This window comes from Stegodyphus dumicola, chromosome 6, assembly GCF_044657685.1.
Source record: "Stegodyphus dumicola isolate Sdum_Otavi_A_Nest chromosome 6, ASM4465768v1".
NCBI lineage: Eukaryota > Metazoa > Arthropoda > Arachnida > Araneae > Eresidae > Stegodyphus > Stegodyphus dumicola.
The window spans coordinates 101,554,829-101,580,930 of NC_140773.1; the positions used below are offsets into that span (position 1 = coordinate 101,554,829).

Here is a 26,102-nt window from a genome sequence, read left to right on the forward strand (position 1 = left end):
ACGCATATCTGTTCAAAATGTAATGCTCTATAATAATTTTAATGTTCTTAGACATATTTGTAACGTTTAAGGAAAGTAAAAGGAAATTAATGAGCAAAGGTAATGATGATTATAAACATTGGTTCAAAGGAAGCTTTAAGACAACTATGTTACAGATTCCTTCAATGTGGAAAACTTAAAAGAACTGTGTTCTTGATTTCATTAACGCGATTGAAAAATCTGTCTTTAAGGATTTAATTCCTAACTTGCAATTCACTCAGGAAACCCAAGAAACCTGGTAAAAAGTCAATGTATTAGTTATCTTTTATTGATTATGCTACCCAATAGCTTAAGGCATCTTTTCGGACATTTTAGGTGTTTTATTTCACAAGCTGAACCTTGATCTTGCTACATTCCCTCTTCAGTCAATAGGCACACATTCTCCAGCAGTGTATGTTTAATGTGAAGTTATATGTTTTCTTTATTTCAGTTTTAATGGTTATAAAACACTTTCAAAACATATTTCCAGGAAGTATGCAACTCAGTTTTACTTTTATAAACTTCAAAATATTCCATTTAACCGCTCACGCCACTCAGGAAACTCTGTTTCTTAATCATTGCATTATCTCGAACCGCCAGGAATGGCGAAATATCCAACCATAAACAAATAATATCAAATGCAGGAACAAAGGCTTAATTTTATGCGATTGAATTTAATGGTCCACTCTAGATCGGCAATTAGAGTGGACGTAACCAAAGTGTAAAAGCTCCTCTTTGTTGACTCGGTGCAGCTGTATCTACGCTCTTGAAGGCTTGCTTACACACGGTGGCCGAATTGCTCTTTCCTTGCATGAAGGTTATTGTGCGTTATCGCTAAAGTGTTTGTTTGAACGGTTTATGAATAGATGTCTTTGGAGCAAGTTTGTCTTTTGCTGGGAAAGAGCAAGCTGCCATTTGCGGAAGTATTACGTTTAATACAACAGTTTCTAATCTTCCAAAAGGATTAATTTTGGCCAAATTTTTCTGAAGTGAGTTTTTACTGCAAATTCTTCTTTTAATATTATTGGTTGTTTCTTCAAAATTTCTGAATATTATTAGTGTGCTTTTTGATTCTTCCCATAGATTCATTTCCATGCTTTAATCTAAAATTTGTATGATATGAAAAATCTGTTTCTGTTATTCGTTAACTGCATTAACCAATATAAATGAAAATAAAACCATCTTACTATCTTTAAATCATCTTACAGCTGTGTAAGCACAGTTATCTCCCTCCAGTTTCCAGTTAGGAAACTGTCTTTAAAATAAATCTCAAGTTTTTTTTTTAATTGTAGTACAGTGAAAATATTGCTATAAAAAACCATCAACATAAAACAAAACTGTCAACATAAAATGCAACAAGGAAAAACTTCAGGGGATAAGAGAAGTAATAACAGATGGTGTTCTGATACTTGGGAGATATTTTTAACCGCAACAGAATTTAATTTAGTCATACGTAATCAGAGATGAATAAATATGAAATATAAATTGCTAAATTCATAAATATAAATTAGTGTGTGTCCATTAAGCTTTTGTTTCACATTGCCTGATCTTAAAATTTACAAGTAATATAAACAAAAGCATTGTTCCTTTTGTTCTGAATGCTGATTTACTTTATCTAATCAAATGAATGTATTTTAAGATTGCTTGAAAATGCAAGTAAATAGTTAATAAAATTTTCTGTTACTTATGATATAAACTACACTTTTGTCCTGTGATTGCAATACCCTCGAACGCTGATTATGGGCAACTCTAAATGTAATCTCTTTATTATCCCGGTCAGCCGGGAGTTAATAGTATACAGTTAAATACACCGAGTATGTAAAAATGTACTTATGCTTGTATCTTTTTCAAAAAGAGTCGAAAAATAAAATATTCTGATAAAGTAATTTATTGTTAAAAATATTAGATAATGATTTCTTTTTTACATACTCAAAGAATGTTTCTGTGTTACCTTTATTGAGAAGAAATAATGGGTCAATTTGAAAAATCGAAAAAGGTGGTAAAATAGATTTTTAGAACACCAACTAAAAAGATAGGCGGCTGCACATAAATAGCAGATTTAAAGCAGTAGGGTTTGTTATACAGAATTTTTCGAAGATACTTTACGACTAAAAGTCTCTAGAATAATAAGTCACACGCCGTATGGTTCCAGTTTATAAAATAAAACATACAAGCTAAGCTTTCAAATTATGACATATTTATCACACGATACCCATAAATATTATCTACGGTATTTCTTTCATTACACTTTATTACATTTCATAAACATTTTTTGTTTTGTTGCCGCAGTGTCCCTCAATAATTACTACTCAAATATTTGTAGAAAAGCTGGGAAAACTTCCTTCTGTTCAGTATGTAAAAATGTCGTTTCAGTAGCTTTTTATAATTTGTTAGAAAAATCTTTTTGAATTTTATTTGCGTTTGATATATTCTATATAATAAAGCTTATTGCAAGAATGTATTATATTTATATGTTCATGTCAGATGTTTAGCAGTTCTAGATAATCGAGATTCGAGAAGAAAAATATTAACAATAAGAGAAAAATTTTGTTTACTGTTTCTTAGTCAAAAAAAAAAGTACGTTGTCTATTAAGTTGCTTAGCTCAATAGTAATACGGATAAACTTTCAAAAGCTCAAAACATAAGAATTTCCTCTAAAGATTTCTTTACTTGGGACTTAACCACATGAAAATATTATTGCTTATAAGGAATTATCGCATTTTCCTTTGCGTGCTGTAGTGGTGAATGTTTATCTATCAATTAGATGAGCGTAGATCGAATTTCGGCAATAACACTTTTTGTTATTGACATTTCTCACTGCAAAAAGTCTAATCCTATCTACATTGAGAATACGAACTTGAATGTAGAGGATAACGACTCGCCACATCCTGGATTTGGTAAAGCGGCTTTATGTTTTCTAGTCATTTTTAACAGAATACAAATTATTGCATTCCCCCGTACTTGGTGTCATACTGTAAATGGTTAGCAACTGTATAACGTTGAAAACTCTTCTTACGAATTTTGTACATGCATAAATAATCTGACTGAAATTATATGTGAAATTGTTGTATTTTTTCTGTGTAATGTAACATAAAAAATCTAAAGAGGCGATGCTCTTCTCGAAAAATAAAAAGACAGGAGTAAATCTAATTAACACTGAGTAAATAGCTATCTCGCTAAATTGGCGAGATATCACCAAGCTGGCGACGGTTTCGGCGAATAATGTTTTTCGCTGTTTGGTGATAAATCTCTAAAGGTCGCCCAAATTGGCGACCAGGCGACATTTTGGTCCGGTCTCTTTATCATCGTAATAGGTATTGCAAATGAATAACTGTACTTGATAAATATGTAACTGCAGCCGCATCTGCCTCTCCCATACCTTCCAGTAATTTCGAGAAGTACTAGATATTTCTCGGCGACCGAATGAAAACTATATAAGACCAGAGCGAGCATCTTCTGTCATTTGCTAGTTGTTATTTCAGTGTGAGTTCGGAATACTGATATATCTTCGGGTTAGCTTCGCTCTTTAGATGCGTTTTCCATTGCATTGTGTTTAACGTATTTAGTGTTTTCAAGTGTAATGCTGATTGTACTTTGTGACCCTATAAAGAGTTCTAGGACTATTTTTATGATAGTTCCAGAATTGTGAAGTATTTCTTTTGGTAGAATAAATTTTATCAAGCTATCATCAATTATTTGCGCGTTCAATCTATTACGAACCTATACGCAAACAACGATACAGTAGTTTACATTTTATTACTCCTCTTACAGGCACTTGCAAAGTTCATTATAAAGAACACTGAACTTTTTTTATTTAAATACAAAAATTATTAGAAGAAACTGTATTATTCAAAACTGACTTTAACTATTGTACCGATCTTCTTTAAGTATACTATTTTTGTGCATAAAACGAGTAGAAACCCACAACAAAATTTTTTTTTTTTATTTAAAATATAATAAACTTCAGAATATAAAATGAAATTTGGGTTTATAAAGGGAATTTCCAATGTTTTTGATAAATGCTTCTTTTAAAACATAAAGCTTGTTTTAGGCGTCTTGTCAAAAATGAACAAAATATGAAATTCTGATTTAAGAATAAAAATCTGAAACAAACTGTGCACCAGAATTTTTTCAAGTATATGCTTTCCTGCGAACAGTTTCTGAGACATGTCGAAAACGGAAAATACAAATTCGTTGACCTCTTGCTTTTTAATATGAATGAAAGCTACTCCGATAAGTCATAATCAGCATACGGTTTCTCTAATGAAGCACGCTGTTTTCCAAATACTTTCCAAGGATCATTAAAAGCTTTTACAGACAGAGTGCCAAGCTGTTTTAATGGCCAAAATAAACTGAGCAGGTGCAGTATTTTCAAAAATGATAAATCGTTTTTTATTCGCATTTAAATGAAATGGTTTCAAGTGCAAATAATGTCGTCCCATCTGAAAGTGGAGTTCACTTTCATAAACTCCACTTTTAAATTATGTTCATAAATTATCTAGAACTATGAGATTTTCCTCTTCGTTATAAAATACCTGTAATTTCATACTTTTCAGTTCATGAACAAAAGATTAACACAGCAACTTTCTCTAATATGCTTTTATTAATCTTCCTAATTTTAGTTTTAAAACACTTCTAATTATGCATATGAAACAAAAAAGTCAACGAGTAGTTTTGAAGTTTCGAATTCTTTACAATCTTCCAGGATCCCGTACAATCAAAGTCTTTTCCACTTGGTAAATTAAGAATTTAATTAACAACATTTCATCTAGTAACGCAGTTATTTCCCTTGTCAGTTTTCCGTAGTTCTCGTCATAACTGAGAACATTTAGGAGTGGAATTTCGAGAAAGTGATATGTTCTGAGAAATTACAATTCACGTTGAGAACAGGAGTAGTGTATACTGCATTAAATGAAACGCGTGTAGCATAACAGGGAAAAATTTTGATTTGAAGTTATGAATCTTGTTTCCTTAATTTTTTTTTAATGCGCTTAAAGAAGGGAAGCACATTAGATTATACTAAGTTTTTTAGGATTAAAAATTATCCCCTTAACATAAATGTTCCTTTAAAATGCTACAAAATGATTAAACATTTGGTTAAATACAAGTTACTTTAATTAATATACATAGGCATATAACATATAATAGTGTGTCTGTAAAGATTTACGACTGCAGTTTTTCAATCAGGTACAATTATGTTGCCAAATAATAATTTGTAACTGTAATTAAAAATCATATTTCATCTTATAGGTTTTTAAACAACTGGTTGTTTACGTAAGAGATTTAAATGGAATTTTTGCTTACTGTTGTACATGATATCTGTTTTAATCCAGCGGTGCGCAAAGTTTAAACAACAAATTGAAAAATTAGCACAATCCGACGAAAGAAACAATGTGCAACAATAAAATTTTCATACTTAATACGTGTACGTTGCAAACCAATATTTTTAATTAGAAAATATGTTAAGTATAAAAAGGACCTGTTTGGAACAGAACATCAATCCCCGCGATTTTAAAAGAAAAATCAAAATAGCCAAATTTTGATAAATGTGTTGGTGGTGCTAGGTGAGGATGCTAAATGAATTGGTGTGCCATTTCAGTGGTGCCAGGTGAAGGGAAGTAACAGGCGTCTTAAAAGAAAATAGCTAGAGTCGGAAATAGCCTGAGCTCTAAATGTCAAATGTTATTTCGAGGCTGTGGAAACAGTTTCAGAGTGAAGCAACTGTATCGTGAAAATCTATAAGTGTACATCTAGGAATCAAAACCATCCAAGATAACGATTTTTCTGCGCCTGCAAGCATAGTCCCAAAAAATCTCTGCATATTAATATCCTTCTGACTTTGCACCAACATCGACAAGAAGATTAGTATGTGTGCTGCACACTGTTCACAGACAGCTACATGCAGTTCTGCATGCAAAAGAGCAACAGCTAGTGTCTCACTGACGTTTCGCACAGAAGAATATTCTTAAACTGGAATCTATTTTCTTTAACTAGACTCTATAGCAATGGCATGCTGTGTTGTTTATAGATGAATCGCAGTTTGATCCACACACTAATTCTCGACAGTAAATTATCTTGAAAATACCTGGAGTGGCTGTCAGCTAGTAATATCCGCAAAATGCTCGCTTACAGAGGTGATGGTTTGCACAAGATATGCTGCCGATTACTAGGCTGACTACATCTTTTCTTGTTGTATATTGCGCTATACAGATCACAGCATTGTTTAGTATGTTCGCTCATTTCTTGAGTTTGTGGGTGATGATATTGTTTTTATAAGTGAAAAAGTAAGAATTCTCAGGGAGCGCATTTCAGGCCAACACTTAAGAAACATTCCTTGATATGGCATGATCATCGAGATAACCTGATTTGAGTCTTATCTGGTGTGTATCCATCACCAGGGCGCTTTTTTCAGGCAGAGGCTTAGAAGAAGTTAATTTATCTCTAGGATAGTTCGCCTAACTTTACATCCTAATAATATATTGATATGCCAAATCGCCATATATTATATTATTCTCTAAACATGAATTGGCGTAGCTGGGCATAAAATTCCAGCCCAAGTTATCACAGTCCATACTGACAGACCTCTATCAAGGGACACTTTTGCTACCAAAAATCATTTTCATAAATTATTTGATTGTTTCTAAAGCATTCCCTTCGAATTTTCCTGCATTAGTATCTTTATCCCAGGATCAGTGAAAGTTTCAATAAACTCAACTAAATACTTTTCTCTCCATGAGTTCTCCCCTATATTGTTTAAGTACTGGATCTTATTGAAAATTAAAAGAATTAATCAAATGCAATAAATCTGCTGTCGAACAATGCAGGTCATCAAATAGTTCATACCAGAGAAGAGGACAGCTATTCTTATCATACTTCTAATAAAGGAATTCAAGATTATTTCAATGTTTGCTGTCTGCGTAGAAATCTATAAGTAATCTATTAGTTCTATAAATATGCCAAAAATTTATGACACGAAAGGATATATTCAGAAATTTAAACCGTGCTATAATTGATGTCTTCAAATGTCGGTGTTTTTTCTTTTAAAGACTTCTTACCTGAAACTTAGACTGTATGATTAAATTCAAAATAATAATGAAATATGCAAGGGCCCTTTATTTAGAAAGTTCTCACTTTCTTTAATCCCGTTCTTGTTTTCTTCTGAGCCATTATATTTAGTTCATCATTTCTTAAAACATTTCTTTCCAAAGACACTTGCCCTTACGTTTATTACAATAAATAGCGAGGGTCATTGCACTTGCTGTTACGTTTGTTATGCTAAATAGAGAGGGCCATTGCACTACATTCAGAATTACGCAACTCCAAGTCAAGTGTTTTGGCCCTTTACTCCAAATCAGTAAAACTGAAACCTTCCAGCAGTGAACCATAACATAATGAGACTAGACTTCCCTAAAGAGCAGAAAAGGAACAGCTGAAGTGTCTTTGCCCTTTTAAATCTTTCATCTAATGTTCCACCTTTTTTAGATGTTTTTGTACTAGTCATCTGAAATTATGGTATACATTAGCTGTTCGTATTGATACTTAGTGTTTAAGGTGCCTAACTTCTGGACATTGGAAGGCCAACTTAAGGTGCAAGTTGGCATCACGAGCTACGCAATTTGCTTACTTTAGCCAATATTAAGGAATATGCCTGGGATAAAAAGAAACATTTGTTTAAAAAATGACTTACTATATCAAATTACCTCTATAAAACCTTTTGCAAAAGATACGACACGGACAGTAATCAAAATCCCGTAAAATATTTATATCTTTAAATTTTAAGGTTTAAAATTTTTGAAGGTTAAAGTATTAAATTGACTTGTTCAGTCAGGCGAAACAATGAGCTAAGAAGAGCTAATACTTAGCGCTGATATTTTCCAGAAATCTTAAAGATTTTCTAAGCAGTTAAAGTATGAAAATATACACGCATTTGGATATTCGCTATAAATATTAATAATTAATTTTAATTACCTATTCGCAAATGGCAGAAATGACCTCGCATATAGCCGCTCGAAACATTAGCCACTCATTTACAATATCAAAAGCTCTATTGTTCGGCCAAGAAATTATATCACTTCTATGAAATATTCAGAAGTTCATTACATACATACTCATGTTCGCTGTAATATCAAAAAATGGCACGTGCTTCAATCTATTACCTTTATGATAGAATTTTAAATTATTATAAGGCCTTCAGTTTCTCAGCTCCACGCAGAGCCTAATAAGAGGAACAGAGAATGACGCTTATCATATAAACAAGTATTCCTTTAAAAAAATAATCGCTCGCTTGTTTTCATGTCTTAAAACTATTTGAGATCACATACACTCATACCGTACTCTCAAAATTATGGGCTACCAACCAATGAAACACGATGCTAAAATTACCTTATTTTTAATTTAAGAAAAAGTTTCTTTTTTTTAATTCATATATAACGACCTGATTGTGACTGCTTTTGTTCTAACATCATTTGCATTAATATGTATTAGATCTTAAATTATAATTTATACGTGCACATATATATATAACATTAAATTCACCTTTTGGAATAGTGTACATTTCTCTATTATTACGTGCTCTAGTAATTTCAAGGCTTTAATGCAGACGGAAGCCAACTCGGATACTTTTCAGTTTTCGAATGAAATTGAAGTTCCAACCTATTAGGTTAGAAAAATAAAGTGAAGTGATCTCCGGTAATAAAATAAAGTGAGCTCCTGTAAATAAAGTGAGCTCCGGTATAAAAAGTAAGCTCCAGTGCTTTGCTTTATAAAAAAATCTCAATTATTAGGAAAAAATGGTATCGATACTGATTATAACTATTGAAAGAATGCCTAATTTCTGGAAAAGAGTACGTAAGTAACTCTAAGCAATTGGGAAAAACCCAGAATATCCCCCTGCTATGTCGAAATCAAATTCTTTCGGGAAAAGGAATATTTATGAGCCATATTCACCAATCAAGAAGTTTAAAATAAAGAGGTAGTTTTATCTGACTGAGAAGAAGATCGTTCTTCTTTTAACTTCGCTACCATGTCTTAAAATCATTAATCTACTGAGTGCTCATTTGTTTTATGATTTATTTTTAGGATACATTACAGTATTTTAATTTGGACGTATGAAACGTTGCTTTATTATTCTTAACAACTACCATGCTTCCTAATGTTTCTTTGTTTAAATTCAGCATAATATGTAATTGTAGTTCAACGTATAGATTTTAATAGAAAAATTACCAGTACAGCATTAAGGAAATAATCATTCCAAGCAATAGTAAACACATGATGTTACAAGAACTTAGATGTCTTAAATTAAAATTATCATGCGACTGTATGCTTATACAGTTAATTTCACGTGCAAACTTCTGAAGCATTCAGTTGTCCAAACTGAAAGTCTAAAATACGGTACATTTTTAGAAAGATGAATAAAATGAACATAAGAAAAATTTTATGCAAAATCCATAGAAAATCTATTTCCTATAAAATGTTTATGCACTGAAATAATTAATTATTTTCTGAATAAACTGAACATAAGAAAACTCAAAATAATTAGATTTTTCTGAATAAATTTTGATATGTCTATTTTGTTATTAAACTAAAATGATTTTATATAATACGTCTTTTTCTTTCCTGCTAAAAGAGAACTTTATCGTCATGGTAGGAAAGTAAATAATATGAGTTTAAGAAACATAAAAAAGCATTTCAGCGGAAACTGAGTTGCTGAGAATTTGCTCCTGAGACAAAAAGAGCGTTCATAATAACAAACACTTCTTTGTCAGCTTTCAGACAACACCACGTATTGACTTAGCTGCATTGCTAATCCTATCTTAATTTAATACTGCCTGGTAAGACGTAGTTGTCGGGGTCAAATTTTAAAGTTTAAACATTCGTTTTTCATTTACTTCGCTAAGCACTAATTTCAGATTTTGAATAACGTTTTTTAGAAACCTTTTTTGGAAGATTATACTTAGTTATCACATTTTCATTTCCACGGGTATGGGCTCGAAATGTGTTGAAAACGTTAGCTTCAGTTTGAATCTACAGCCTGAGTAGTAGCAAATAAGTCACCATCTATCACGAAATTAAAAAATTATTGAAAACATAAGTAGTATTAATTTCATAGCGCCTATTATAAGAAAAATACGTATTGCTATGAAGTAGTATTGAGTTCTAATATTTTATAAGAAAAGCAATAAATGTTTTCAAAAAAATCTTGATCTCTTGGCACATTTTGCGATCTTTCAAGTGGTCATGTGACCGATTAATATTATTTTTTAATATTATAGTTTGTGATGTAATTTTTATCATTTTTTGAGATCACACATTTGAGATTAGATGTATCAAGTATAATAAATGATAAAGATGCAGGCAAATATACGATATTATATAACTATTTCTACTTATGATATTTTTCAAATATTAACAAAGAAATGTCCGTCATTCCCATTGTATGTTGCCGTAATGTAACTTGTAACACCTTAGCAACCAGAAGAACAGGCGTTCAAATTGCGATGAAAGGACAGCTAATCTTCTTACGTTTTTTACTTTAAAAATCATAACAATTCTAGAGCAATGGTGCCTAGAGAGATCTATATTGACCTCCTGCGGATCACTGAAATTTTAAAGAGGTCACTGATGAGAAGGGGTCGATAGACGAATATGCAGCGGCAATTGATCATAGTCAAAATCCCATTGATTACAAAAGTTAATAATTTTACAGTAAATTTTTTATTTATATAAAGCCATATCATGCAGTAATAAAGAAATCATAAAATAAATATAAAGGAAAAACATAAAAAAATATTTAATATGTTTTAAAAATTAATATGCCATTATGTGCAATAAGTGAAACTCGGAAACACGAGAACATAAGACCAAAAAACTGTTACTGTTATCGAAACTGAGGGGGAAGACTCTTGCCTAACTACATTATTGACTTTTTCCCCTCTTTTTTAGCTAATAGAAACAAGCTTTAGTCAGGTAAGTAATTTAATAGAAAAAAAAGAACAGGTTTAATGTTATTGAATGGATATTTAAGATTTACGTTAAGCAACTCTACGCCAGCTTTTGAAAAAAAAAATTGCATTAATACATCAAATGCATTCATCACATTAATTACAATTGAACTTTTGCACAGTTCTTAGTTTAATTGTTATCTCTGAGTTATTTATGGGCAATTATTTATATTATGATTATGCTGTGTGCTGCACATTACATAGAAAAAGTGTAAGGAGGTCGATGAAAAAACGATTCTTTTGGAAGGGGCGATGCAAGAAAAGGTTTGGGGAACCCTGCTTTAGAGTGATATATGATTAAAATGTGATGGATGATAATTCATCATCATTTGAATTTGGTGGATGAGTCTTTCTTAATTTACTCTTCAAATAAGGAGAAATATAAGGTATTCTCACCATTTCTACTGCATACGGTTGTGAAGTAATTATGAACATATCCCGCTATCCGGAGCTCGAATCTTGGGGAGGACCCTGTTTCTTATGTTTTCTCATGTTTTTTACTCCAAATAAATACAGTCGTTCTACAGACATTCAGTCTTGATATTTAGTGCACGTTCTAGCAAAATAAATAGTTAATTTTAATTTGTAATTAGGTACGAGGGATTTATAATGATGATTTTCCTTTCTCGTCTATTTTAGCTTTTACAGCAGCAAGCGCTCCACTAAGCCTTCGGTATAAAGGATGAAATTTTAGCCTTTAATTTCTTACAAAAGAAGTATAGTTTTTCATGAAATAATTTTTAACTGAATATTAATCTCTGATTAAGTGAGAGGTTATAATTATAAAAATGAGAGTATTTTCTTTCAAACATCTGTAAATGTTCAGCGTGTTTTAGTATTAAAAGGAATTCTTAAGAAACATTCTATCAGAAACAGTTTTATCACAAACAAAATCAGTTTTTTAAAATTATCTAAGCTTTATTATAAAAAATTTCGTAACAAGTGTCTAAACATTTGTATTAACAATATTAGATTTCTGCTTTACAGGCTTAATTATTTCTCTTCCGATCCACTGACTTTGAGCTAAATCTAATCACATCTTAAGAATCATCTTTAACGAAGCCTAATTTTGCAGTATTTTAAAACAATTTATGTAGACTACTCTAATTCAGACATTCTCTTTCTATAAATTAAGTGGATAAAAAGTCTAAGTATTTACAAACAGATACAAAGTATCTATTTTTATGTCTAATCAAATACATTTTTGGAATAAATAATATAATTTTCCATTTACAATTTTATTATTGCCACACCATAATTATAATCTTGAAATAGTAGAAAAGTACCAGATTCTTAAAGTTTGTTTTATTTGCAGTTTTTTAGATTAAAACAATATTCCAACAACTTTAAATTAAACTTTATATAGGATATATTTTTTAATACGTTTAATTTACGAACTCAACATTCAAATCACAGAGTAAAATAACGTTAATTCTAGAAATTAAAATACTTTATCTACAAAGACAGCAGTGTATTCAAAGCACTCTCATGAAGCACTCTGCGGTGTCAAAATGCAGTAAATAGTGCATATAGGTAATTAGTGCATAGAGTTATTATATCTATAATAACATAGTGAGAAGAGAGTGCTTATTTAATAATAATAAGAGAGTGCTTATTTGCGCAAAAACTTGCTTTCATGAGAAAATTTCAAAAGATGGGAGAGCATTTTAAATAGAAAACACCAAATAGCATTTTAAATTACATTATCATTAATGACACAAAATGTAACAAAATCTGCTCGGTAATTACTATGTGATTCAACATATTATCATTTGCTACATCTTCGAAACGTTGTTATCAATTTCTCAAGTCTGAGACATCTGCAGTTTTTCTGCTAGCTGTAATTAAGATATCTCTTCAGAAAAATATTTTCCGGCTATTAACTATTTCTCACGCAGCGAGAAAAAGAAAATCCCTGTCCTGAAAAAAAAATTGCCATAATTTTAAAGTGAGCTCTTTTATTATACAATTTGCCTAGTCTAATTTCTCATGATGCAGATATTAAGATCAGATAAAACATAAAAACTGTCATAAAAATTAAGGAACCTTTTCGCAGAAAATTTATGGTTTTAAATTAAAAAAAAAATTAGCATTTGGTATTAAGCCAGTAAATGCTCAAAATAGCTCTGTCCTCATGATCGGATGTTAAAAGATCGGAAATGGAAGATTGAATAAGTGAAATAACTTATTCAGCGTAAGCTAAAGCTGACAGATACTTAAACCGCTAATGACAGTACTAATGGCTAAATCCTGAAAGTTTTATAATGGATGTTTTGACAATAGAAATTCTTATAACGTATTTTGACTTCTTTGCAAAAGTAATCGATATCCAGTAAAACCTCGTTCAGCATAATTTCACTTGTTAAAACCATACCTTATTTCTAAATTATCGAATTCATTATACTTTTATAAATGAGCTCACCAGTTCACAGACTGGTGAAAGACTCCCTTTCAACAGCAAACTGTCAGTTAGCATAAGATTGCATGCGCGATAATTACGAAAATTGCTGTCTAAAATTTGATAAATCTAGCATTCCGGAAGCTCTGACAAGTATAAAAGAATTGAAAGGCTAATTCCGACCGAGTTTACTTACGGCTCTGAAAGATAATAAAGATCAAAATAAGAAAAGAAACTATATTTTTAAGAGCACGCCGATAAAATAGCCCATTATAAAACAGCCCACGACAAAATAGCTCATAATAAAATAGCTTAAGTCAGGATTTCTGAATTGGATCCAACGAACAGTTATTAAACATTTTTAGACTATAAATAAAATAGTGCCACGGCGGGAGTGCGATATAAAGGGCGCCACAATAAAAGTGCGTTATAAAGAGAGTAAGTGTAAAAGCAATAGTTACCTCCTGCATGTAAATGCATTATACAAAATATACACATTTAAATTTGATGTTGTATGTGTTCGCTGATAGCTGTTATTATTTAAGATGTTTCACAACTATTTGCCAGATAGGGTGCCTTAGTAAAATTTTACGCATACAGTGTACGTTCCGTTGTTTAAAAATAGTGGACTGTAAATTGACTTGATATTACTTCAGTATAGAACCAAAAAAACCTCAGACTCATAACGTTGACCGAAACTTCTTTATTGACTTTCAAAGTAAGTTAGTTGAGGAACGGCGAAGACCACACAAACTCCGACTTCAGTGGCGGCTTACCAACACAAACTCAGAAGAACCTCTGCCTAGTTGAAACTCCAGTAATTCACAGCAACACCAAAGTTCTAAATGCGAGCTTTAAAAACCTAACAAAATTCCTCGTATATTAAATGAAATTGTCAAAAATTCCTCGTATATTAGAATAAGTGTTCCTAAACATCTTTTTAAGTGATGTTTCATAGACTTGATACCCGCGTCCCAAAGCCCTCCAAAATGAGGGGCAGAGGGAGGATTAAATAACCATTTAATATTTTCTGAAGAAATATAACCCTGTAGCTGTTCATCACGTTGAACAATAGAAAAGGCTTTCCTTAATTCTTTATTAGCTGCTATAAAATTCGTTGCACAATCACTGTGAATTTCACACGGTTTGCCTCTACGAGCTATAAACAGCTTAACAGTCGCGAGGAATGATTTTGTTGAAAGATCTCCAACTAATTCTAAGTGTATTGCTCTTGTAGTAAAACAAATAAATAGACATACGTAACACTGAAAGATTTTGACTCCTCTACCAGGACGATATTTAACGTTAAATGGTCCTGCTAAATCAATCCCTACACGAGAAAAAGCTCTACTTTGAGTAACTCTTTAAGCGGGTAAATCTGCCATTAGCTGAGTTGCAGTTTGCGCTCTAACTCTACGGCAGATAACACATTGGTTTATACACTTTCTTATAATATCTCTAGCATTCACAATCCAAAATCTATGTCGTATGACAGAAGTGAGTAGCTGCGAACCTGCGTGAAGATACGTGTCACGATAATGCTTAATAATTAAACGCGTAATATTGTGATTCTTAGGTAAAATCATAGGATGTTTCTGATTATTTGAAACTGTAGAGTTTCTGAGCCTTCCGCCTACACGCATTACTCCCGCGGAATCCAAGAAAGGACTTAAATACAGTAATTTACTTGATGTCTTCAAGGGTTTACCAGATTCTAAACAGAATAATTCTTCTGGAAATTCGGCTCTTTGCACAATGCTAACAATCATAGAAGTAACTTCACAGAATTCTTCAGTAGATAAATAACCCTTTATACGCTCTGTAGGTAACTTACTACAATTATTTCTGAATCTTAAACACCACGCTAACACTCGACATAACTTTAACCATGACGAAAATCTTGAAAACACACTAGGCTCTTCAAATTTGGAAATATTTGAACTGAAACTCTTTTTCAATTCCTTCAACATAACCTCACCCTCTAATTCTACACTTGAATTTTGCTGAACATGAATTACGGATTCGTTTAACCACTGCAGTCCCTTCATCCATAACTCACATTGTAGGAATTCTGACGGAATAAAACCTCTGGTCCCACAGTCTGCAGGATTTTCTTTCCCAGCAACATAATTCCATTGAATACCTGGAACAGCTTCTTGGATTTTTGCAACTCGATTTACCACAAAAGGTAGCCAACGGCGAGGTTCGAACGAAACCCATGCCAATGTAACCTGCGAGTCGGTCCATGCGTAAATATTGTTAATAGGCAGTTCTATGCATGATAATACTGCGTGTAAGAGGTTGGTTAAAAGTAACCTGGGTTTTTAAGGGCGCTACTCTGGTTTTCGATGTCAGAAGGCTGACTTTGACTGACGAATCAAGGTTGATTGTTTGGAGATAGATGACTCCCCAATAAGCCTTTTCTGAAGCGTCGCAGAAAGCATGGATATCTATCACTACTGCCTTCGGACTCAAGACATACCTCGGAAATTGTAAGCTTGAAAGTAAGGGCAATTCTAGATAGAAACGCTTCCATTTCCTACTTATTCTCTTATCAACGAGTTCATCCCAACCCAGCTGTAAGTTCCATAACTCTTGTAATAATATTTTCGCGTATATTATTGTTGGCGCTAACCATCCCATTGGATCAAAGATTTTGGCTACTTCTGATAAAATAGTCCTCTTAGTAAACTCTTTATCACTTATGCATACCGAAAAATGAAACGTATCACTAGAGTTGTTCCAATTAATTCCCAATACTTTTACTTTCTTGTCACTGTTTATTTCAAGAGAAATACTGGATTCTCGTAAGCACTCGGGAATATTCTCTAAAATAGCTTAACTGTTTGAAATCCACTTCCTTAAGCGAAATCCACCCCTTTTTATCATTTCATTCAACTGCTGAACTAGAACATTCGCTTCCTCTTCACTTTGTGCCCCTGAAAGCAAATAATCAACATAAAAATCACGGAAGGCAATTTTTGATGCTAAAGGAAATCTCACTTGTTCATCTAATGCAAGTTGTTTCATTACTCTAGTAGACAAATATGGCGCACAGGCAGTCCCATATGTAACTGTCACTAATCTAAATGTACTCAAGGGCTCACTAGGACTATCCCTCCAAAGCATTCGTTGCCAATTTGTATCTTCTGGGTGGACACGAATTTGTCTGAACATCTTCTCTACATCGGCACATACTGCAATTTTGTGAGTTCTAAACCGTAGAAGAATTGGAAACAGCTCTTGCTGAACTCTTGGCCCAACCATCAAAATATCATTCAATGAAAGACCCGATGTCGTTTTAGCTGAAGCATCGGAAACAACTCTCAGTTTAGTCGTAGTACTTGATTCCTTTAATACGGCATGATGAGGCATGTAATACGTAGAGTCAATAAGAATCTCTCCCTCAGGCATTCCCTCCATATGTCTCAGCTCAAGGTATTCCCTCATGAAATCCTTATACTGTTCACATATCTGAGGCCTTTTTAGAAGTGAATTTTCTAAAGATTGGAATCTACGCATAGCTAATTGTCTGGAATCTCCAAGCTGAGAAGGCGGAGAGTGAAACGGTAATTTCACAGTATATACCCCACTTTCCTCTCTCGTATATGTAGATTTGAAATAATCTTCACATGCTCTCTCCGATTTAGTAAGCATGTCAAACGTAGGTACAGCATCCAATTTCCAAAAGTCAGACAGCATCTGATCAGTTTCCACTTGTATATTATTAACACAGATAGTAGGATTAATTTCTGTTGAATTATTCACACTACCTGAAATAATCCCTCCTAGTTCAGAACGAGAAGCTACCGGTTTACCTTCTTCGCATTTAATTATTTCTCCCTTTAAAAGAGGTAAGGCAATATCTACGCCTAAAAGTATATCAACAGGCCCACTTTTGTAAAATGTTGGATCTGCTAACATTAAATCATTATATTCCTCAACGTACTTCTTATCCAATGTAAAATGCGGCAAAGTTCCAATAATTCTATTGATGATAAATACTGGTGTTTTAAATGACACTTTCGCCGGAAAATGCGGAACGAAGTTTATTTCCGTAATCCCATTAGTTTTCGTATCCAAAGACCCTAAACATGAAATAAAAACTTTGGCATTTCTTCTTGCTAACCCTAGCCTTTGTACACAATCATCTGAAATCAGGCTTGCTTGACTGCCAGGGTCAAGGAGGGCTCTACACAATTGGTATTCACCCGATGAATCCAACACTTTAATAACAGCCGTACATAATAAAACTTCACTCTGAAAATTAAAGTCTGAAACACATTTAATTACTGGACTAGAATATTCTCCCCTGACCCAGCCGATTGAGCGCGAGGTTCTGGCCCAGGGAAAAATGGCTTAGCCGTCACTGATAATTCATTCGAACTGTTCGTAACTCCTTTACGTGCCTTTGGTTCATTTTGAACTCTTTCGAAATGCAGTAGTGTGTGATGATTTTTAAAGCACTTTTTACATTTATGTGTACTTCTACACTCGAAAGCTTTATGGTTTGAAATCAAACAATTAAAACAAACATTATTTCTCTTGACAAAATTAACGCGTTCCTGAACATTCAGATTTAAAAACTTATTACATTTAAAAACTGAATGACCGGCTTTACAATACGTACACTGCGCGCGAATCTCTGAAGCCAATGAAGTTAATTTGTCTTTTGTAACTTGTTTTTTAACATCTTGCGTTTTACCTGCTTGCAAGGTTCTGGCATGAGATTTCAAGAACTCTAGCAGATTATTAAGTCTTGGTATTTCCTCACTCTGTAATGTTCTTTCCCATCATCCTCTCGTCGAAGAATCCAACTTAAACTGTACTATTAACATTAAAATAGTATCTGAGAATTGCTCCACTTTGAATCCTAGATTTTCAAAAGAACATACACACTCTCTTACAGTGTCTACTAACGCTAATATCTGACTAGGAATTTCAGCTTGTAAATTTGATAAATACAAGATTTTCTTTAATAACGATGAAAGTAATTCTCTCTTATGTGAAAATCTTTGACACAATAAATGCCACGCTATTTCGAAATTCCTGTCACAAATAGTTAAAGCTTGAACAATCCGCAAAGCATCTCCTTTTAAAGAACCCTTTAAATATTGTAGCTTTTGTTCACCTGATAAACGGTCATTATCCACTATCGCCGTTTTAAATAAATCAAAAAATGATAACCATTCTTCAGTACTGCCACTAAATACAGGAAGAGTTAGCTTAGGTAACGTATACTCGCTATTTCACAAGATTTAGTTTCCACACTAATGTCTTTAACATTCTTAACTCTGGTTAGCATTAAAATTAACTCATCAACGGTATCTTGTATGACCTGTTGTTCTTCTATAAATACATCAATATCTTTTTCTTCACACACTACAAATATGTTACTAAAAATATCCGAAAGTTCTGTCATTAAGTCATTTAATCTAGATTTAAAAAGTTCCAACTGATCAACATCAGCAGAATCGTAAGTCACTGTAATTTTCTCTTTCAGTTTACTTAACTTAGCTTTAGCTACACGCTTTTTAGTCTTAAGCGTTGTAAATTCCATTATCTAATAAGAAAGATAAAAAAACACACTGACTCACCAAATTTACTGCGACTCCGTAGCTGGCGGACCATAAACATGTACGTTCCGTTGTTTAAAAATAGTGGACTGTAAATTGACTTGATATTACTTCAGTATAGAACCCAAAAAACCTCAGACTCATAACGTTGACCGAAACTTCTTTATTGACTTTCAAAGTAAGTTAGTTGAGGAACGGCGAAGACCACACAAACTCCGACTTCAGTGGCCATAACATCGAACATACAAGTTACCTCGGTATATAAATATTTGGTATTCTATGGCCTGTACGGATATTAAATTGTAATTGTTGTACAATTTACAAAACATTTACATGTTTTGCACTAAAAAATATTTTTAGACATATAAAATAATATAGAACATTTGTAGTGCCATTAATAAATAATATTATACATACGAATTTTAAAGAGCTAGAGCGTACAGGAGATGAAGAATCTAAGCAACCTTGGTTTAGTTTCAGTTCGGGTTTTGAAATCGGGGAAAAATTTGAACTCCGAATGTATCAAATTTAGTCCCATAAGGTAGACACTTGCTGCTCACGGACGGTCGTAGGTATCGTAAAGCAAGAGATAACAAGAATAGAAGTATCTCATGGAGATGCACTGTGCTTCATTGTAAAGAAAGTTTACGAATTATGGCAAAAACTTATGGGTTATGACGGAAAATTTTCATGAATCAAATATGGCAAAAAGAACAAGCACTTAATTGTGTTTTTAAAATGTAGTTCAGAACACGTGGGACTATGAAGAGGCCTAGGCAGATATTCCAAGCTCGTACAACCGAATTCCAAGCCTATATAATATAGTTGGAAGCATCTGTTTAGCTAACTATATCGAATGGCAAAACGTTATGCAGCGTATAAGAAAAAATGAGGCACTTCCGTTTACAAGTATTGCAAGTGAAGCCAGTATTGTAATCCAAGATGATCTCCAATATACAACAAATAACAATAATTGTATTCTGTGGGATTCTGGAACAAATTATCCGAGACGAATATTAATATTTGGCATGGAAGAAAATCTAAGATTCGTAGAAAAGCATCAACACTTATTTGTTAATGGTACATTTGAAGTTGCGCCTAGTCTCTTTTTTTTCAACTACTTACCATATATGGACCACTAGAAAAGTGCTATATTTTCATTGCTATAAAACAAAACTTAGTCAACATATTTTGTCATATTTCAGCCTGTTACAGATGCAAAGCATTTAACGATTATCTGTGCATGTAATAATATACAGATATTTGAACTGAGATAAATTTCAGTGTTTAATGTGACAATTTTGTAGCTTTGGATCATGCGTTCACAATTTTCAGCTATAACAACTTTAATTTTGCAAAAGTTGAAAATTTTCTTGTCAAAATAAATTCAAAGCCTGATCAGCGTTGATATCTGTTTTAGCTTCCGAAAAATTAAGAAATCTAACAACAATGAAACACCGGAAAAGAAAGCTCTAATTAAGACTCTTAAGAATCCGACCTTCAGGATTTGTTTAAATTTCGAAAGCGGAGTCAGAACTTCTTTTCTGGGCCAACACTCCGAACACCAGACTAACGGTTTTCGAAATAAAGGTTGTGACCTTCAAGGATGTCACATTAACCATTATTGGGTGTAGCAGATAGATTTTCAGATTTTAAATCTTTAATAGTAAGTAGTTTAAAATCTTTAATAGTAGGCTATTTAAGTTTTAAATAGCATTAGTATTTAAGCATTAGTATTTAAGCATTAGTATTAAGCAAGTAAGCTTGCTAGTGGTCCAAGAAAGAGCTGTACCTAACCCTTAACTAGCTCAAGTACAATCCCTATCATTCAAGTTTTAAATAAAAAGCTAATTGGTGAGTCATCACTGTTAGCTAACGAATCTCTGAAAGCAGATAGAGACATATATTACTTTTAATTTAAATTCATGATATCTCACGTTTTTGAGGGTTAAAGTAAAATATTACACAAAAAAAGTTGTTAATGACCTTAATTTTGCCCTAAAGCAACATATTTTTTTAAGGTTTGAAATTCTCAAAGCTGATTAAATCTATTGAAGGATGAAATTATGATTCTATAAATATAAGCTAGCTCAGTTCTTAACTTACCAGTCAAGAAATGCCTTGAGGTTCTAGTCTTACACCAGACAGCGGTTATTCGCTAAGTGACACGCTTGACACGCAGGCAATCAACGTTCACACGGCCAATACTCTTGCGGCTGAGATTACTTTCATTAAATTTATACTAAACTGCTTGCTTTTAAATCAGCGTAAACGTTCTGTACAGAAATAACAGCTACAAAACTGAGGCATATAAGAACGATGCAACTTAAATTGAACTTGTAACTAAAATTCAGTAATTTGATTAGTCGAGAACGGGTATTTTCGGCTAGGCATAGCCATTGACGATAGGCTGTAGAACACCTTACCCAGAAAGTGAGCTGTTCCTTCGATGGTGAAAAGTAATGTACCTGGCTGTATGAGTCAACATAAGTATATAAACAGACTCAAATAGGCAAGAATTGTGTTTAACTCAAACAGCAGCTTAAAAATTATTTTCGTCACCTCGACAGTGTACAAGGGCTTAAACTTTATACTCTTTAGGAAGACTCAAAATGCAGGCAAATATTATAATTAATAAAAGACCTGCTGAATCGTTATGATCTATGTCTATGGTGTACAGTCTGAGACTGGCGTCACTGAGTATGGGGGATTATTTTCGCCTGGGCCCAGCAGCTCCGGCAGACCAGCATTTCACCCGTGAATAACGTGATACAGAAAAGCCGGCTTATCACATAAAGGAAGTGGCATCACTATTAGCCAACATTGTGGATCAGTCCATCATTTCATTCACGAAGATTTGACACTCCGAACAGCACGAACAGAGAGCGCTCACTTGATACTTTAAATGAAAGAAAAACCTGGCTTGCTAAGAACTTTTTTATAGATATGAATCTAATAATGACGATTTTTTTGCATATAGCATAATTATAAATGAGAGGAGGGAAACGTTTGAAAAGAACAGAGCTTGGGAAAGACAATGAGTTTCTATTAGCTATAGATGTATGACTAAACACCAACCCCCCCCCCCAAAAAAAAAAAAAAAAAATTCCTGCGCTGTGTAAGGGTTAATCAAGCTCTGGCCAGTTCATTGAACTAAAAAAAGCTATGATGAACACCGGTAATGCAATTATTTGCAGTAAATTTCTGAAAAATCCAGTTTTTCACTGAACGTAATAATGATGCTAAACTTCATACATTTATCGTAAATTAAAATGAAAGAGAAATACGCAAACACAAAATTTAAGATAGGCGAAAAAGCAGCCTAAGTTTGGCCTATATATTTTGAGTAAAACCGTATTAATTTCAAAGGAGATGAGATGCAGGTCTTTTTTCTTCACCGTCAAAAATATTTTGCAAAATAGAGGAGCGATGACGTATTATGTCGAAAACAGAAAGTTCGTTTTCACTTTGCTTGTTAGTTTTTGATATACATATTACATTTTTCAACCCTTCCATTCTACAAACATTTTCTCCTCTTGCAAAAAAAAAGGTACCTCAGTCGCCTACGAAACTAAGAATGTTTTCTTGTCTAATTTTAATTTATCAAAATATTTTTTACTGCTTTTATTCTTAGATTCAAGTTACGCTTACGTAATTTGTTTTTAAAATGCAATTTTGCAGTTTTTATTACACATTTTAACCTTATTAATGGTTTTTCTGAAAAGGTTCTTTATTTAAGATTCATGAAAAATGTCAATAAAAGAAAAAAATTTTAAAACTTACTTTGGACCACATAGAATAGAAATATATATTTTTCATGTGTGTGGTTAATTAATTAGTGTTTCTATATATCACTTATACAAAGCTACTGACCTACATGCTTATTACAATGGTAAACGATAAAAAGGAAGACCTTTATTTAATAAAGCCAAATCATAACCTTAAATGTCCAATGATATAATGCTATAATAGTAACACCAGGAAAAATTTTAGAATTCTTCGACTTAACTTCTGGAATTTGAAATTAATTTTTTCTCTTCTAAACCCTGGAGTATTGCTGTCAGAATATAAAAATATAAGTAACAAACTTACGGATGCTTTCTCCTTTTGTGATTGTTCAGCTGAATTTTTGAGGTTAACTGCTTAATATGAGAAAGAATCGATTGAGATGTCTACGATAAATTTCCACGTGGAAAGAATACTTCAAATGAATATCCGAAAAATTTACTTAACTGTTTCTAATGATTCTAAAGTTAATCGTTTATAGTAAGAGAAAATTCGCGGACGCAGAAATAAGTTGCAAAATCTTTAAATAAATCTGTAGCAGCAATAAATAAAATAAAAGATTTAAAACTTAAAAATGCTGATAATCAATCAAAATCGTAAAAACAACCTTGTATTTAGCGAAGTATACTGAAACACTCAATCGATTTCGAGGGCAGCTAAAGGTTCCTCTCCATCAGAAGAAAGAAATACCTAGAAAGAAGAAAAATAAAGGAGAAGGAGTCTCAGAAACACGTGGTCCTTATCAGTACTGCACGTGGTTATAACCGGATTTTTAATCAGAGTTGCACTGGCCGCCTACTTTTACTGAGCCAGGCTATCTGATCAAACATAAAGGACAAGAAAATTAGCGAAGTTAAAAATAGGGAGCGAGGGGCAACTGCACCTTCACGCTCAAAATCTGAACTTCGAATAATGGAAAGCAACCACTGAACGGATTTTTACCCTCTGGTAGGACCAAACGCGAGGAAGTAACGACTGGATTGGACTTAAAATCATTAACTAAGTATGCTAAATGTTTGTGAATATGAAAAGCCTCAAGAAAATCCAATTCACCTATGGAAGAAGCCTTTTGGATAATTTTTGCAGACCCAAAGTCAAAATTATGGTTAAATGTCCAACTATGATATGCTATTGAAGACTTGTTAATTTCGCCTTTTTTGACATAAGATTCATGTTCTTTGATACGAAACTTCAACGCTCTTTTTGTTTGGCCAATATATCTTAAAAATCCGTTCAGTGGTTGCTTTTCATTATTCGAAGTTCAGATTTTGAGCATGAAGATGCAGTTGCCCCTCGCTCCCTATTTTTAACTTCGCTAATTTTTTTGTCCTTTATGTTTGATCAGATAGCCCGGCTCAGTAAAAGTAGGCGGCCAGTGTAACTCCGATTAAAAATCCGGTTATAACCATGTGCAGTACTGATAAGGATTACGTGTTTCTGAGACTCCTTTCCCTTTATTTTTCTTCTTTCTAGGTATTTCTTTCTCCTGATGAGGAGGGACCTTTAGCTGCCCTCGAAATCGATTGAGTGTTTCAATATGCTTACGCTAAATACAAGGTTGTTTTTACGATTTTGATTGTCACATTAGCGTGTTTCTCTTCTAGTCTGATAATCAATGTTCACTAGCTTTTGAGCAGGAAAGTGGCTCAACGCATAACAATTCGTAGAACCGGATTTGGAAACTATTTAGAAGATAAAAAGAAATATAGTGTGACCTTCCATAAAGCATGGGTTTACCTAAATGGATGCAAAGAGAAAAGGTCTATTTATCATCGAAAAAATGTACAAACCTGGCTCCGTCAATGGAGAAACATTTCAGTAAGAGGTTTATGATTGTTGCGGTATTATCTTACAACAGGAAATTAAAAATAAGAAGTGTGTAAAAAATGTTAAAATCAACCCAACGCACTATCAAGAGAAAGTCAAATGCCCATATTTGCAGAAGAAATTCCTTTTCTAGCAACAAGTCATACTTCGAAAAGTACTACTATATTCCTTAAAAAAATGAAGACTGATAGAGGTATTGCAAATATACCTTTCCAATGCATTCGTTGAAAGTCCCCTGACGTTTCATCTATGGACTATTGTGCCTCTGGTTTTATGAAAAGAGCTATTTTTAAGAGCAAATCCACTACGAATGATGAGCTCTGGAATGTAGTGAATGAGGAATGGAAATCAAGAAGCCGAACAGCCATTCTGTCACGGAAATCGCGATGGAGTTATATAATATAGAAAACGCATATTCTATCCGACATTTAAAAATACACTCTTTACATTTTAAATATTAATTAAAAGGGCATGAATTCGTTCTAAAAATGTGTAAACGTCCTCTATATAAGATTCAACACAAAATCATTTCATCAAAAGAGTAACTTAGAGGTAAGAATGGGCTGCAAAACCAAATAACGTCCAAATTCCCCTTTGTATTGGCCCTAAAAATATTTCTGAATATTCAGTACTTGTTATCATAAAAGCTTTCTAATAACTGCTTCCGAAATGAATTAGGTTTTCAAAATATTTTGTGAGATAAACCATCAACCATGTTATCTCTTTTCAGTTGTAATCTCGAGAACTAATTTATATATAATCGATAAGGAGCAACTGTTTACATTGCTCTTACTATCAAGTTCCTAAATCATTGATAGCGACTGAAGAGATGAGTTATTAAATTAATGGTGGGGTCTTAAATGAGTTCTCATGTCAGTTTTGTCGATATTAGGGGGAAATGTCTTGTAAAAATTATGTTACAGTTTCTTAAACTTCTGATTACCTCAGAATATTATTCAAAAGTTTGAATGTCATATTATATTGCTTTTTTAAAGAGAATTCATTCGATTACGGTCAAATGTATGTTATTTCATCGGAAATTATTGTTCTTACATTTTTAAAAAGAAAATTTCTCAATAAAAATCATTACTATAAAACAAAAGAATTAATTTTTTAACACATATAATCTCCACGCACAAATGTGCAAGACGGGGTTTACGAAAGCAAATTAATCAAAAAATTGAATATTGCATGCATAAATACAACGAACGAAAAGGGAACAGCAGTAAGTACAAAACTTCCTATTTAATTATAAAACTTAATGCTTAAAAACCGATATAATTCTAGTGTCTCCTATATACACAGGGTATTTCAAATCTAATGGATTAAATTTTAGGAATAAATAGAAAACACAAAAAGGAACCAATGGAACAGAAATCCCAGAATGCACAGTCCCGCGTTACGCGATTGGTCTTTTCTTTTTCTTTTTCTTTTTTTTTTTTCAAATTTCACTCACCGGTTTTGCGTACATTAATGGTGGTTTCATATACATCGGCA

General features: G+C 32.9%; 1 protein-coding gene across 1 annotated transcript in view; it reads left to right on the forward strand.

Moving 5' to 3' along the window:
- Positions 1-761: 761 nt before the first annotated feature.
- Positions 762-26,102, forward strand: part of LOC118203224 (neuroglobin-like) — a 196,439-nt gene continuing 171,098 nt past the window's right edge. The window contains exon 1 of the mRNA XM_035348464.2: positions 762-1,007. The gene's annotated coding sequence lies outside the window, so the exon portion shown is untranslated. The remainder of the gene's footprint in view (positions 1,008-26,102) is intronic.